This window comes from Equus caballus, chromosome 2 (assembly GCF_041296265.1).
Source record: "Equus caballus isolate H_3958 breed thoroughbred chromosome 2, TB-T2T, whole genome shotgun sequence".
Classification (NCBI taxonomy): Eukaryota; Metazoa; Chordata; class Mammalia; order Perissodactyla; family Equidae; genus Equus; species Equus caballus.
In genome coordinates, this window is record NC_091685.1 from 55,794,301 (window position 1) to 55,811,239 (window position 16,939).

Below are 16,939 nucleotides of genomic sequence, written 5' to 3' on the forward strand. Positions count from 1 at the left end.
GGGGTGTGGTGGCTGTGTCCTCGCATCAGTTAGTCACTGGCTGTGTGCTACTTCCTGGAAGGAAAAATAACCTTGGATGAACTAATTTTCTGCAGCCAAGGGGGATTCCCAGTGACGGATGCAGCTCTGAGCTGTCACAGCAACATTCCGGGAAGCAGGGGGAATGATGTTATGAGAGAGGGGACGTGGGGAGAAAGCAATAGTCTCCACTACAGTCCACCTTTCGTGCCCTTCAGATCTGCTTATTTCTTATATCTCGTCCAGAAACAGGTCCTTCAGAATCCAGACTGGTCTCATTTCCTAGGAATTTGCAGGCAAAGGATTAGTGGGGCAAATCATACATCATACAGCTACAGTTGATCTTGAAGCCATAACTGATACTCACCGTCCCTGACTCCATCACCGTCCTAGATGCTCCTCGTCTTTGGCTGACACTCTCACTAGTCTAGGTGGTTAGTCTGGCAGAGTGAACCAGACCCTCACCCCTAAGGGTCTGAGCCCCTTGTTGCCGTGCTCTTCTCAGGATGCAGCTGCTGTGTCTGCCAATTTGCTGTTAAAACAAGGTTTATGAGCACTAAAAGATGCTTCAGTGGATCGATTTAGTGCCAGAGATGTTATTTCCCACCCCCATTGTCCAGCAGCAGCCCCATCTTTGTAGGATTCCTTTCCGTGCTTATTGGTCTTTTGGCACGAGGACCCAAAGTGACTGTTAGCAGCTGTAGCTTCAAGTTTAGTGGACTCTTACTGAGACTCCATGTCGAAGTATTCCCCTTCTGAGACGCAAGACGTCAAGACCACAGGGCCTAAGGTTGTAGGATTGGGAAGATAAATTCCCAAGTGGGATTATGGGTTCATGGTAAGTGGGCCCATTCCTCCTTCCACCCTTCAGTTTCCTGACTCATGCATTCTACCTGCAGGGGACACAGTACCGTACAAGAGTCATTGATTTGGGATCTATACCGCATCTAGACAACGGTATCATCTTCAAGTGCACATCTCAATTGCTATTTTTTTTAAGGAAGATTAGCCCTGAGCTAACATCTGCCCCTAATTGTCCTCCTTTTTGCTCAGGAAGACTGGCCCTGAGCTAACATCCTTGCCCATCTTCCTCTACTTTATACGTGGGATGCCTGCCACAGCATGGCTTGACAAGCAGTGCATAGGTCCGCACCCGGGATCTGAACCAGAGAACCCCGGGCCACCAAAGCAGAAAGTGCAAACTTAACCATTGTGCCACCAGGCCGGCCCCTTCAGTTGCCTTTTTTAAGAGGCCATTCCACCACTCTTATGAGGCTTGTAACTCCTGAGGGTGCATGTGGCAAGACCAGTGGATCCTATGGTCAAATGCCCACTGCTACTGCTGTACCTTTTCCTTTTTGGCCATAAAGTGGGTCCCTTGGTCTAAGGAAATGTTGGTTAAGATTTTTTGTCAGCTGATGAAATCCTCTTAATGTCTTCAGATAGTTGTGTTGGCCAAAGTCCTAGGAGTAGAAAAGGCAAGTCCATACTCAACATATGTGTTGATATTAGTCAAATTGAATCACTGCTCCTTTCAGGGTGAAAAGGGTCTTGAGTAGTCAACTTGCCACCAAGTGCCTGATTCATCTCCTCAAAAGATGGTCCAAATATGGGGCTCACCCTTGATTCCTGTTGCTGGAGGTAAGCTATTCAGAAGCAGCAGTAGCTGGATCAGCTTGGTGGGTGGGATCACAGTCTGTTGGACCCACACACAGCTTCCATCCCCTCCACCATGGTCACTCCACTCACATGCCCATGATGTCAGAACTAGGCTGGCCCAGAACAAACACTGGCTGATGTCAAATGTCCACTTTATTGTTCACTGTCTCTTCTATTGTGGATGCTCTTTGTTGGCTGTTAATATGCTATACTAAAATCTTCACACTTTATATCTGTTCCTATTTGTCCATCTAGATGAGCTGCTTGAGACTTTGTTCCCAATCTTCCAATCTTTCTCATTTCAGGACTCTGGCCCAACTACCCAGTTCAGTAAAAGATGTCCTAAGTCTATGAATATTTTTACTTTGGGCCATTTCTCTCTCCATAAAATGGAAGACCAGATGCATCACCCAAATCCCTGACAACTCGGAGAATTTCTTCTTATTGCTCTCTCTCAAGACCACTACTGATGGGGTTGTAGTGTAATAGCAGGCCATTTTTAGCTCACACTGAGGCCCCAAGGTGACCCATCCATATACCAAGCTTAGACTTTTTCTTCCTCCATTAGCTGGATAGAACAGAGCTCTCCCCTGACCTCCCAGCCCCAGCAATAGGTCTGAGCTGTGGGAGAGAGGCACCAGTGCAACAATGGCAGATGAGTGGGAGTTGAGATTGCCTGCTCACGTAGCTGTCTTATAGATGAATAGTGCTGCTCATGCCCAATCCCACATGTACCTCTCCCGGCTTATAAAGGGTTGATGCTGGGTTGGCCTGACTTGACAACTTGTCCAGCTCATGATGGACGGCTCTGGCCACATGGCCACTTGATGCCCATGCTCACATAGTCCATCTTTATTAAGGCCTCGTGGCAAACCTCCTCCCTTTCAAATGGAATGTGTGTTTCAGATGGCATGATCTTGCTCCAAAGTCCTAAGGGTCACGTTATGATTCTTACTGGAGCTTGCCGTCAACTTTACTTGATGTCTTTTCCAAATGCAGAAACGTCTAATACCACAAGGTCTGCCAGGTTGTATGGCCACGTGACAGGACTGCTGGTGCCACAGCCTGGACTTGCAGCAGAGCCCTTTCTGGGCCTCACTTAAAGCTGGAATCTTTCATGTCACCTGGGAAATGGGTCAGAGCAGTTTTCAAGCGTAGAATATGCTGCCTCCAGAACCCAAAGAGGCCTACCCAACATTGTGCTCCTTTCTTAGTGGTAGGAGTTGTGAAATGCAATAACCAGTCATTTATTTCGGGAAATGTCCTTCTGTGTCCCAGACCCCTGGACACTAAAACCCTTACTGCTGTGGCAGGACCCTGAAACTTCACAGAGTTCATCTACATCCAGCATATCTGTCCCTTCTTGCTTACCTGGTCTAATTAGCATGATGTCACCAAGAGAGTAGACTAATTTGGTAATTTGTGGAATGTTCATATAGTTCAGGTCTCTTTGGTAGAGAGGAAGTGAACTAACAAAGCCCTGGGGCAAGACTGTAAATGTACACTGTGACTTGTGAATGCATACTGCTTTTGATGCTCCTTGAGAAAGGGAGGGAAATGTCTGCATGTCATGTGCTGGAGTCTGTGTTAATCTGCTCTAACAAAGGTACCACATCTGGCAAAGTAGCTACAGTTGAGGCTGTGCTTTGATTAAGATGGCGGTAGTCTACTGTCATCTACTGTGATCTTTCTGGTTTTTGAGATCCTGGCATTTTTATTACTATCAGAGAGCCTAGCTCTGTAACAGCACCTTCTACTGCCAGCTCTGGACGAAAGAGGACAGACACCATGGGCATCTCAGTGATGCTGGTGTCCCTCGACCAGCATGTTCCTCGTCAATTTGGTAAATAGAGCTGCCTCTCAGCCTCCCGTGGAACATAGTTAGCTGGTAGCCTTCTGCCTATATCCATTCTACCATGGTTCACTTTTCTGGCCCCTTTGAGCCCTTCTTCTGTCATCTGCCACGGAAGTTCTACTGTTTCTGTTTAGTGTGGGCTGTTGCCTTCTCCAAGCTTCCAAGTTTCAACTGGCATTTATTAGCACCTCCTCCCAGGATTCTTGCCAGGGTGTTAAATTCTGTATCACGAGGGAATTGTAATACGTTTGCATGTTGAGACACTCCTTTATCTGACTTAGTCCCACCCCCTTGATCCATCACCCTCGGGATCCAGTTCCATACACGTTTCTGCCTCCTCCTGGACCTATTAGCCAGACCCTGCCTGCCTTTGGCATCTAGCCCTTCTCTTCCCTTGGCTGACCTTGTTGGCTGTGTCATGATTTGACTATGATTTTTATTGGTCTGATTAACAGAAAAGGAGAGTCAGGAGGGGATCCTGAGAAGAGCCAGCAAAGTCTCGTGAGGACCTGACTCATCTGAGGCCTCTGCGTGCTGCTAGGCAAGGGGTGTGCTCACAATCTTCGATCACGGGTAACAGGCCACTTCTGCAGGCCCAGCAGTGCGGGGAAGCTGGGAGTTCAAAATTCTCAGAAGTCAGTCCAGATCTCAAGACTCAGAGTCCCACTCCTTTTCTGGTATGGCCTTGACCTTGAGGTAGGAGACCTGCAAGCTGAGAATTCAACCTCCTCTGAGGCTCTGCTGCCCTTACATGGTTAAGTCCTGAACCTGGCCCTTCGCGCTGACGGCCTTCGGCTGCAAGAGTTAAAGTTTCCGTAAACACTGCAAAGGAAATCCTGCTTTCACAGCTTGCCTTGAGTTGTCAACTAATTACCATAAGTCTGATTCATCTTTCTTCAGTGAGTACATCCATGGCACTCAGTCCAGCCACCAGCTCCACAGTTGTCTTGCCTCTCCGGTGCTAGAGACGTGCCCGAGCTGGGTGGCACCTTCCATTTGTGTCCGAACACGGTTAACTTTGGTAGACAGTTTGCAGCTGCCTTGCTCCAGCACACCAGAGACCACTCCTACCGCACTGACCGCTGGTGATGGCGTCCACATTGCCAACTGGCCAGACAGTAATCACCTCCAAACTCCCATTTTACAGTCGGCCTCCTGGGATTTCCTGGTATGAACTGGCTTAGATTGGGTTCCCTGGAAACAGATGAAGAGATGTAGAATTTCGTCCAGGGGTCACTGGGGAGTGCTCTTGGGAGAAATACCTGTCAAAAAAAAAGTGAGAAAGGGAAGATTGGTGAAGAGAAGGAGCCGCAGCAGCAGGAGCAGCTGGCCTCGAATCCTGCGGTTTCCACTGAGGAGTCAGCCCTTCCCATGGGGAGCCTGGAGCTTGGACGGCCTCTCAGTGTTTCCCCGGTTGAGGCCAAGGTGCTGAGGCTTTGGGTTCCCACATCAGCCCATCCTTGGCCCAGCTTGTCCCTTAGGAAGGGTGTAACCTTGGGAAGGCAGTACCTTGCAGCTGAGGGCAACTCCCCGTGAGGGATGCAGCTGTGAATTGTCAGCAGCCAGCGTTCTCAGCAGCTGGGAACTGGACGACATCCCGATGAGGGACTCTGAGGAGAACACCAGAGTGTCCGCTGCAGGCACCCTAAGCTCGTGCTTCCCACTGAGCAAACAGGAAGGGCTGGAGTCAGGAAAAGTGGAGGAGCAAAGACAGTGTGTTGGAGGCGGCAACATCAATTTCACACCTGTGTGGGTTCTCACACATTACTCTGTTTGATCTTGGACAAGTTAATCAGCCTCTTTGTACCTACGCGCCTCCATCTATAGAATGACATTACTGACGAGTAAAGACCTTGAAATGGTGCCTCGCTTATTGTAAATACTCAGAAAAATGTTGTTCCTATTGCTATTGGTATTGTTTTTATTGCTATTTTTCAGCAGTCCAAACTTATTTTCCAGCTACATTTCACTTCCCGTCACCCTCTAACCTGGCCCTTCGCTGCTTTTCTCCTAAAACAAAACCTTTCCTTCTATCTTGCTGATTTCTTCTCTTTTTCTTGGAAGGTGCCACACCCCAAGCTTACCCATCTCCCTTCCTAGACTCTCTCTCACTGGCCTCCAATAAAGCCATCTAATTCAACCTTGTCCTTTGAAGGAGTGGAAGGAGCGTGTGCTTTTGATTTAAGAAGTTCAGGTGTTCTTAGATGCTCCACTTACTTAAGCTTGTGACCTTGGGTGAGCCATCAACCACGTCTGAGCATCAGTCTCCTCACCTATCAATTGATAATAGCAGCTGCTCTACCAGCTTGTCACAAGGATGGAATGTGACAGCTAGGTTAAACTCCCAGCTCAGTGGTTGCTTGACAAACAGTGGTTGTTGGGTCTAGTATAACCCTAAGATCACCTGACCGTGGTGGCGTTGGGTGAACAATTCCTCAAAGCCTGTGATGTGTGGGTACCTGTAGGGCACAGGGAGATACAGGAGCCTCAGCCTCCAGCTCAAGGATGAAGGGTTTCCCAGAGGCTTTTCCCAACCTCCCTGTGCACATCTCCCCGCTCCACCCCTCCCTCCTCGCGACACCCACAGCATGGACCCATTAGGCATCTGAACCCCAATCTCTTTGGCATGCTTGTCATGTTTTCCTGCATGTCACTGTGGTTCTCCAGACAAATGGTGAGCGGCTCGAGGGGAGCAAGTCCCACGTTCCTCTTTACGCCCACCCCACACCTAGCACAGAAATGGGCCCATGCCCTATGCCCTCTGGGTATTTGTTAGATAAATTAATAAATGAGCATTCATGATTCTCAATAACACAGAAATGTCCACTGTGCATGTGGAGACCTGTTAGAGCCACAAACGTGGTGTGAAAATATATTTCTTACTGTGGACCATGGTAAAAAAAGTTAGAAAGACGCTGACAGAATGCATATCACCAGGTTCCCAGCACGGCTGTGGAGCCCCTCATGGACAGAACCAAAGAGGACACCGGGCGCCAGGACCTCTGAGTGGGAGAGGCAGAGCCTGGGTTCCGAACGGCTCCCTGGGCTGGTGAGTGTTAGAGAAGGGAAGGTGGCCGAGCACAGTCACTCACACTGCTTGTCGTCTGAGCACCCCAAGGCACAGAGGTGCACCTGAAAGCCTTGAGGGCCTTTCCCTCAGAGCACACAAAGCACTTAATACCCTGCAATTGCTCCAGCTATTCCCCGAGGGAGCCCTGTTTTCTCTAGAGCTTTTGATTGTTATAGAAACACTATTGCCTCCATTCTCTTCCCACTTATTAACCCGAAGAGGTAAGCTGGAATAATAACCTTTGGTGATTTGGCGATAATTTCTTGACACAAAATTTGCACACACCTAACAATTGTTAAGGGGACCACAGGATAACATCCTTGAAAGTGAAATTACGCTGGAAATTCTGGGACATGTGGTCTCCCATCTACAGAAGCTTTGAGAATGAATTGGTAGCGTCCTTGGCCCAGGCACCTCTGGGAGTGGGGAGCACTGTGCCTTGGGAACGCCCACATGCCGGTGGTTTGCACCTTCCTGCATCTGCCGTGGCAGAGCTTGGATCCCGGTCACCATTCGGCACAAATCCTTCCCTGTCTTCCTCCTGGAGCCCGGGCCTAATGCCCGCCTGCCTGCTGTGGCTCCTCTGAGAAGAGCTTTAACTGGGAAGGTAAGATACAGTATCAAATGCCTTTCTGCGCCTGTGAAAGACCTCTGGAGCTTGGCTTAACTCAAAGAGCTTCAATGGCACCAGCCCAATTTCTAATCACAGGGGTTTTAATAATGATCAGGAAAGCCATTGTGGGTCTGATCTGTGGGAATGTTAGGACTTTAACTCTCGGAAAACAGATTCCTGTGAAACTTACATACTGTTACCGTGTTAAATGTCACTCAGAAGAGTATTAAAATTCCTCTTCAGAGAGAAAGCATTACCGGAGTTCTAGCAAAATCACTCTGTGCTGATGAGCTGGCTGCTGAGGCAGAGAGCACGAGAAGGCTGCAGGTGGGAAGGAGGGAGTTCTGTTCTTACCAGGATACACTGAAATCAGCGCAGGAGGAGCTTTGGTGTCTGCATCTCTAGTTCTGGAAGCCCCTTGAGATGCCTCAGCCCAGGGGCTGGAAAGTTCCCTTTTATCCCCTGAGGCCTGGGAAGTCCCTTAGGGTCCGTGAGGGGAGAGCAGCTCCTCCCTGAACAATCCAGCAGAACACCCCAGGACTCCTAGTGAAGGCAGGACTCACCGGGTCCAGCAACTGATCCCCATCCATTATCAGAGAGATCCACGATGGCGGTGTTTCTCCACTGGGACCCCAGCCACGTGCGCTTTGGAAGTGCTGCTGAGGATCTCCACCCTGACTAGCCTGCAACAGTTCGACCTTTTGTGAACTGAACCTGATGCTGTTGTTTTTAGGGATTAAATTTTCACAGAGAACCGTTTGACTGGGGCAGATGGTTGGCCTTTAATGAAACCCTGGAGGAAACGGGAAGGGGTGTGGACAACAGGGGATGAGCAAATAAATAAGAGGAACTAACTGAAAAGCTGGAAAAGAAGGGGGAGCAGGAGAGCCCTGAGTGTTTTCCTGTGTCCCCGGATGGCCACCACCTCCGCACATGGGGTTCTTCCAGCAGCAGACACCTGCAGAGAGCAGGAGAGACTAGTGGTCTGAGCCCAGGGGGGCTTGTACCTACTGTTTTGTCCTCATCAGACACTATCGCCCCATCCCCAGCCAACTTCTGAGGCTGCTGGCCTCCAAAAGCCCAGAGTCTTTCCCAAGCCACTTCCACTGAGCCCAGCAGAACTCTAAAAGCAAGCAAGCTGCACGGCTTGCGTCCTGAGTCACTGGCCCTGGGCGCGGCGCCTGTTCGATACAGTGGAGACCCCATGCCCACTTCACTTGCTTTAGGAATTAAGTCTTTTAGACTCACACTTCTCGGGATTTCCCCCTTTAGCTATTTCAGAAGGCTTTAGCCTCCTAATAAACTTATAACACATAGAGAGCAGAGGCCAAAACACTGATTTCTATATATTTGGAAACTCAGATTCAGAGATGGTAACTGACACAGCTGGCAAGTGGCAGCCTGTGGCCAGGACACTTGCCTGAGGTCTGTACGCCCATCTGTGCATCTTGCCTGGGTTCGTCTCCATGTGCAGAGTGAAGATTCTGGTTCAAGTTTTGTCACCTACAACTCAGTGACCAAGGGGAATGTCACACCTCTGGTCCTCCCTTTCCTCCTCTGTAAAATGAAGATAATAATGTAATGTTTCTAACATGAGATTTGGCCTTTAAGTACTCAATAGAACTGTTACTAATATGCTTCCTGAAAAGCTACAGGAAAAAATGGATCTTGAAAGAAAATTGAGAACACAAAGGAACCAGGAGATGTGACCCACCTTTGTGCCAAGCTATGTTGAAGACAGCAGCTTGGGGACGGCAGGCACATCACCTCCAGGGGCTGGTCATGAGCATGACAGTGACATCCAGGTGCAGAAGACCAGTGATTGAGTGACACATTATTATATATAGAAGGGGCCAACCTTGACGAAAACCTGGGTTAGGGCTGCCCACAGATGGCCGTAGCCCTTCTCAGCTCCAGGGGCTACACACAGCCCTGAGACATCAAATTACCAATGAGAGCAAAAAGTTCTTATTCTACCAAATCTGCTCAATTATCAATGTTGATGAGAGGGAGCAGAGGTATTGATAGCTCAAAATAACAATCGGCCAAAATAGCATGTATGCTGTCATTTCCTCCACCAAAGAGAAGCTTGAGAGGGAGCTGTCTGTCCTCTTGCCCGCCGGGCCCAGAGCCCAAGAGCCCGTCCCACATAGGCGCACAGTGGGCACTCGTGGAGGGGCTGCGTGTTGAGCAGATTCACGGAGTAGAACAGGTACGGCGAATCAAGATTCCATTATTAGATATTGAATATGTTGACTAAAATTGCAAGTTTAGGATCTTAAAGACATGCGCACTGATGAATAAATGAAAAGCAATAGGCTCTATTGGAGGATATGAGGAAGCCATTTGGTTTAAAACTAATTTGGCCTGACCTTGTTTTTCCAGAAAGCCCCGATGTGGCCTTCCAAGCATGCTTGCACATCTGCTTTGAACGTTTACAAATGTCAGATGAGAGTGATGCCCTTAGAGGTAGGGATGTAGCTTCCCCTATATGGCATTTCCTTAAGGGGTAAGCATCTCTTCCTAGAAACTAAGGATTAATTCTGACCTGCTGTACCAGCTAAGCATCTCATGACAGTAGTAAAATACACATTCCTGTCATATGTGATGTATGTTCTTTGTTCTAAGATGGTATATAACCACTCTGTACATCTACTTCTTTGGCGCCCTTCCTTCCTTGAGGAAGGAAGGCCCTGGGCTATAGAGTCCTCAGATCTGGCTCATAATAAACTCACCCCAATTTTGATTTATAGATTGATTATGAATTGTTTGCTTCAACAGCATGTGTAGTTGGTTCTTGATTACTCCATCTTTAGTTTGGACACGCTTCCATCTTCATCTAGCATCTCTCTTGCTGCCGAGTTTTGCCCACTTTGTTATTTGTTTGCAACCTATAACCATGTCTATGCAGACACCGGTTAGACCTAGACAATGTTGTGAAATTCTTCAGTCTAAAAATAGCCTGCATCATGAGAGAGTTGGGGTGATTCGCTAAAGGAGTTTGAGGTGATTTGTATCTGGCCATCTATCTGTTGTCCCTGGTCCTCACAGCAATGTAAAATTGAAGTGAGAGGCAACGCTGCTTCCTCAGAATCTTCCACGAATTGAGAGCACTGGCAATCTGTCTGGGGCCACAGTAATTGAAATTAATTGGATTGTAGCGATAATAACATTTATGCTAATGTGGGTATTGAGAGGAGACAATAGTGGAGGAGATAAGCTCCTAGGAGAGAGGGGCCACAGAATCTGCGGCCCAGCAGGAGAGATTAGGAGTCCCGGAGGGGGAGCTGCGGGGATGTTGGGGGTGGGGACAAGGGACCGGAAGTTGTAGGGAAGCTGGGAGGCTTTAGAGAAGCAAGAGAGAGGAGCCGGCCAGGGGGCAGGGGAAGGACCTCTTTGGACGATGATGGCAGTTATAGGAACAGTGCCAGATGCCCTTTATGAAGGGCTTTCCGTGTGTCAAGCACTATGCGTTTCAAATTTACGTCATTTTATCCCCAGAACAAGCTCCTGAGGTGAGTACTGTATTCTTTTCTTTATTTTAAAGAAGAGGAAACTCAGATTTACAGGGGTTTAAATAACTTGTTCCACATTGCTTGGCCAATACATGTGCAAAGTAAGTACTCTTGACCTCTGCTCTCCACCACCTCTCCTTCGTCTAAAGCTGGAAACTGAAGAGCAAAGAGGACAGAAGAGGAGAAATTCTGGACCAGCTGGGAAGAGACTGGTGTTGAAAAGGGCTTGAAGGAAGGATCTGAGACCCGAGAGGATGAAGATCTGATTTCAGATGCTAAGCCTCTCCCAAGAAAGGACCTTGGCCCGGGGGTCCCTGGTGGTCTGCCTGTAAGGGGTCAATGAACAAACAGTGGGCTGCATGAGCACAAGGCCAGCTTATCCTGCTACAGAAGGGAAGGTAAACTGGGGGTGAATGTGAAAATCACAGCCCCAAACTGGTTTATATCCCAGTGACTGGGGTGGTTGACTCTGCAAACCAAATCTACACTGGGGTTTTCACACTGTGAGAAAATGTTTGTGAACTGGATTGACCTGGAAGGGGCAGAGTGCGGAGGACAGACAGAGGTGGGCTGGAGGGAGGCGGTTTTGGAAGAGAAACCCCCAAGCATAGGAGTGATGGCAGTGAGAGTGAGGAGGAAACCTCACTGGAGTTCTGCCTGGAGTGTGAGCTCTTCTGTCAAAGGTCCTTGAAGGTTAGGTAGTGGGAATTATCAGCCACCTTGGAGAGAGGCATCTGGGCCTTCCTGGGAGTGTTGGCACTGCTTGCATGTAGCGGTGTCATGTGGTGTGGAGAGACCTTGGAGACAGACGGAGGTGGAGTCAAACCCAAGCCGGGGCTCCCACTGGCTGAGTGGTGCTGGTGAGTCACCTTGCCTCTCCAATGTCGTCTCGGGTTTTCAAGTGCCAAGGACGGATGCTGACACCTGCCTCCTCAGTTCTCTGCCAGTTTCTAAATAATGACTCAAGCCCCTGACCAGTCGCAGACAGTCCATCAGCCACAGGGGTTTTGCGGATGTGTTTTTCCTTTGACCATGTGGGGAGCAGAGAACAGGGGATTCAGGACCTCGCCCCTTTGTCTCAGGTGTTTGGTATTCTCCTCATATTACTAAATGAGTCACCAGAAATCGGAATGTTCACCTCCCAACCCTATTTCACTTGGATTTAAGTCAACATTTAACTTTGTGTTTCCCAAGTGGAAGGCCGTGTCGTTATTGATCCATCTGGTTATTTCTTTCCTTTCATTTTTGAGTCTTTTTTAGTTATTTATGCTTGAAAAGGTCTAAAATGTGCCTTTAATCTCCTTGTCATACAGCAAACTGCCATTTCCAGCTTTCTTTTTATAATATAAGGATTCCTATTCAGTATAATTTTGTGCTTGACAATATGCTAATACTTTTTTTTGCTATCTAGGTCAACTCATGGGATATTTGAGGGTGATGACAAAATTAAAATGGTAGTGAGGTTAATAAACACGCTCAGCCTATTAGATTTGGTCTCAAACTGAGTGATGCTTCAACTGATCCTAATGTCATGGTATGTGTAAATTTCATGAAGTTTTCTCGGCTTGCCTTCCCGCTCATTAGGAAGGCCATTCACCTCCCTCCTTATCAGTCTCTGAAGCCTGGAAATCCCAGCACAGCTGCCTGCCATCCCCTCGATCCCAACGCCAGGCCACTGCCCTTCTCCTATTTCCCTTGGTCTTTTTCTCTGGGAAACCTTACACAGGCCTTATACATCTCATCTGATCTGCCTGAGGCATAAGCATGGCACCACAATGACACTCAATTAAATAAAAACGCTGTCTGTCCTGACATGGCAGTGCCCTGAAAACAGTGAAGACCGCTAGCCACTTAGAAGCAATGAAAAGCATCAAATTGGGTAGAAATTGCAGTGCTGCTCTTAAGCTCAATTTTCCTTGTAGTTCAATTTCCCAGCTTTGCACTTTCCTAGGTAAATCACATTAATAGAGGACAAGGGGGCCCTGGGGAGGTCAGTGGTAGAGAGCCAGAGGGTCCTTTGGAGTGAGAGCATCTCCTCCTGAGCCATGAGGGAATAGGTAGAAGATACTCTTCACAAGCAGGTATTCAGAGGCGTAAGAAGTCATTTAAAAGGGGAACGGGAGCAGAGGTCCTCTGCTGGCAGGGACTATCTTCTCTACTGGTGTCCTGGCGCCCGTCAGCCAGCCCCATCCATCATTTGCTCAGTACCACAGTGAAATTAGCCAACTGCATATTACAGCAGAGCTCTCATGTGCACGTCTCCCCTGAAAGCATTAAAATGTCTTCTGTTACACTTTCTTCCCACCCTCCACCTCTTTATACTGCCCATTAATGATCTTTTATTTGCATCATAGAACAATGAAGTCCTTTGGCCAATTATATGAAATTACAGGTGCTCTGTAGGTGCCCTCTGTCACCTGTTTTCTTTCTTTGTTGAAGTGGTGGGCTGGAGTGGATTTATGTTTCAAATGTTGCTTGAATTCTGCTCATTTCTGGATGGAAGCAGTATGATTGTGGCTAGTACAATGAGCCTCCGCCTTTGGCTTAATGATGGGTTGGTGCCCGACCTGGATAAAACTATAAAGTCAGTCTTCACAGATCCCTTTAAGGGATTCTTTCAGCTCATAAACTGTGAGGGGATCAGGACATCTCAGAGCACAACAAACTTGCCCTTTCTGTCCCAGGAGACTCTGCCGTTACACATTTTGAGATTACTTTTGGCATACCTCCTCTGGGATGCTTCTCTTACCAGAGAACTATTATTCCAACTGCTTTGATCCAGAAAAAAAGTTAGCTTGTACTTTTGGGCAAAACCAAATGTACAGTAATTTTCTAGGAACTGGAATACAAAAGCAGGGGAAACAAACACAGATGGAGCATGTATGACCAGCCGAACACAGTGCTATGTGCACTTCCGTTAATGCTCAGTCCAGCCTTGCAAAGCAGGTATGAAACCTGGGTTTACAAATGTGAAAACTGAAGCTTTGATCAGTTAAGGAAGTAGTGCAAGATCGAAACTACAAAGACTGTTACTTTTCTAGTGCACAAGGAGGCAGTATTGAGCAAATGGAGAAAAAGGCACTCAGGTCTTGGCTCCGCCACTTGTTAGCTGAATCACCATTGGAAAACCATTTATCCTTTCTATGCCCCAAATTTATCATTCATATAATAAGGAGAGGAATACTGTTCAACTCTAGGATTGTTATGAATTAAATTAGCCATCATAACAGCCTTGGGCACGAGGAAGGTACTCAATGACTGTTAAAACATTTCTTTCCTTTTTAAATACGCTTCTCAGGGAGAAAGCTAAAAAAATCCCTAAAGAGAAGACAAGATATACTCACGTGAAAAAACTAGGAACACAAAAACACTAAATTTCACAACACCACTTATTGACCTTATATACATTTAAATAGTATGGTATAGCACTTAGTAGAAAAGCTTATTAAGGCAATACATGGGTAACGCAATGCTAAAAGCAAGAAGAATTAGATGAACAGGAGATCAATACTGAAGTCATAAGGAATGACAATCACTTTCTCCCTTAGATAGCTTTGATTTAAAAACAAAATCTTTATTTTTAAAAAAGGCAATACATTCACATGGGTCAAATATCAAAAAGCTTCGAAGTTCACAAGAGGAAGAACCCAGAAGCCCCCAGTGTTATTAGCTTCTTATCCTTGCAGAAATACATTGTGTGTTTATAAGCAAACACATATAGATAATCTTTCTTATCCCTTGTTATACTCTTTCAGGACTATTATTTACATTGTTATTTCACTTAAAAGATATTTTAGAAATTATTGTACATCAGTGTATACAGAACTTCTTTTTGTTTTTATACCAGCACGACATTCTATTGTATGCATGTATTATAATTTATTTAATCTCCATTGATGGGTATTTATTTCATTTCCAATCTTTTTCCACCAATAAAAATGCTGCCGTGAGTCATCATAAGCATATGTCATTTCTCATGTGTGTAAGACTATCTATAAGATAAATTCCTAGAAGTGAGTTTCTGGGTCAAAGATTTGGTGCATTTGTAAAGTTGACAGATAACGTCAAATTACCATCTGAAGAGGCTGTAATTTGCTCTTCTCTCAACATCTTATGAGAAGACTTCTTTCTCCACAGTTATTCCATCCTAATGTTTTACAAAACTTCCAGATTTTTACCAATCTGATAAGTGAAAATGGTGTTTCAGTGTAACTTAAAAATACATTTCTCATGTTATGAGGGAGGTTAAACATCCATTTCTATGCTTATGAGTTATTATATTTTCTTTTCTGGAAAATGTCTTTTGTGAACTTTATCCTTTTTTCCATTGTATTTTTTATAAGTCTTTTATATGTACTTCAATTACGTTTCCAAGTTTGTCATTTGTCTTAACTTTGTACGTTGTGTTTTTTTCCCATGCAAATGTTTTTGGTTTTTACATAGTTAAATTTTATATCTTAACATTTTTTTTTTTTTTTTTTTTGCTGAGGAAGATTAACCCTGAGCTAACATCTGTTGCCAGTCCTCGTCTTTGTTTGTTTGAGGAAGATTAGCCCTGAGCTAACATCTGGGCCAAACTTCCTCCACTTCATATGTGGGATGCCACCATAGCATGGCTGACAAGTGGTGTAGGTCTGCTCCCAGAATGCAAACCCACAAACTCTGGCCAAAGAAGTGGAGCGTGAAGAACTTAATCACAAGGCCATGGAGCTGGCCCCCTTAAATACGTTTTTTAAATTCACTGAATTGATTTAGAATTTTTTCTCCAGTGTGATTTGGACCCTGGGCTCCCTTCCACATCTCTCTTTATTGTGTATGGAAGAAAGTCCTGAAATAATTTTTTTGCTGTTTCATGACTCTGTTGCAAAGCCAGAGGTAAGACTCACCCGTTCCTTTCCAAATATTTTGCTTAATACTGAAAGCTTAATAAATATTAAAGGGATGAATGAGGGAGTAGATAAAAGGGTGAAGGAAATGGTGAGTTGCTGAATTCAGGCCTTGACAATGATATGTGGGTCCACAAAGCACACAGACTAGACATTTTTGGATTCAGTGTATTTATTCATTGGTCAGTGAGTTAAAAATGCAGCAAACAACGTCATTCACTTTGTGAATGGCCATTAAATGTTACCAGTTACTGTACAGTGGGTAGAATAAAAGGAGAAAAAAATGGGGTAAATATTCAGGACAAAAGCAGCAAAAAGATTTCAGAACCTTGGACAGCACCAGGGCACTTCAGCCCTGGAACAAGACAGGGATGAAGGATTGTTTCGGGGGCTGCCGCTTCTCTTCTGCCAAACTGGGTGCTGGGTTTTCAGTGCCCCTCCTCTCCACAATGGTTAATCCTGGCCTGTTCTTTGCAGGTAGATGTCCTTTTGCTTCAGACCAGTTTTCAAGGCTGACCATTGTATCTAGAACATGCTTTGTCTCATTTTGAACACAGGTCCTCCTCTTGGCTACTTGACACTGGGAAGTGATCTGATATACAAATCATGCTACGATGGTAATGGTTGCTACTAATTTCTATGTTACTTTTTAAGCCAGAAGAATAAATCCCTCCTGGGAAGGTTTTGTATCAAGAGAAAGTTGACAATGGATGTATTTTGAGCCTGAGGACTTTGGTTCACAAGTCCTCAGGGTATCTGGCTCTTGTAAGCAGCATTCTTACTGCGGTAGCTGCTGCAGCTAGATGAACTGCATATGGATCTTTAAACTGAAGAGAAAATGAAAGAGGTCTCTTTATAATTCTAGCGTCAGAAGGAGTTGGGGAATAGGTAGAGTGTGCCAGGATTCAGGGCACTCAGACCCTGGCAGGGGTCTCTGATAACCCCTGAGAACGCCCCTGCAGCTTCCATTACCTCAGTCCTTCTGTAAGGCCAGCAGCCCGTGGCTCACAAGGCATGTTGACTCTGTGTTTTTACTTTTCAGCACCCCTGACCATATGTGTGCTTTCTCTTTCCTCTGCCTGTCCCTCAGGATTTGCGTCTGCCTCTGAGCATTTCATGATCATCCTCCACAACCAGGTTAGACATGGGTATTTAAGCTGCTAAATGCTCATCCTTGTGGAAGCCGTTGCCCTGGTTCTTCACGACAGCATTGTTTACTTCTGTCCAGCGGGAGCGGATGTCTGAGATCTGCACCAGAAAATGAAAAGAACTTTCCAAAAGGAGCATCTGATCTTAATGCTGACAAATAAGTACATATGCATT

General features: G+C 46.2%; 1 long non-coding RNA gene across 1 annotated transcript; it reads left to right on the top strand.

The window, feature by feature from the left end:
- Window positions 1–1,221: 1,221 nt before the first annotated feature.
- On the top strand, window positions 1,222–5,677 carry LOC138920040 (uncharacterized). Its single transcript, XR_011430650.1, has 2 exons — window positions 1,222–1,659; window positions 3,988–5,677. It is a non-coding gene; the product is annotated as an uncharacterized lncRNA (long non-coding RNA).
- The last annotated feature ends 11,262 nt before the right edge of the window (window positions 5,678–16,939 follow it).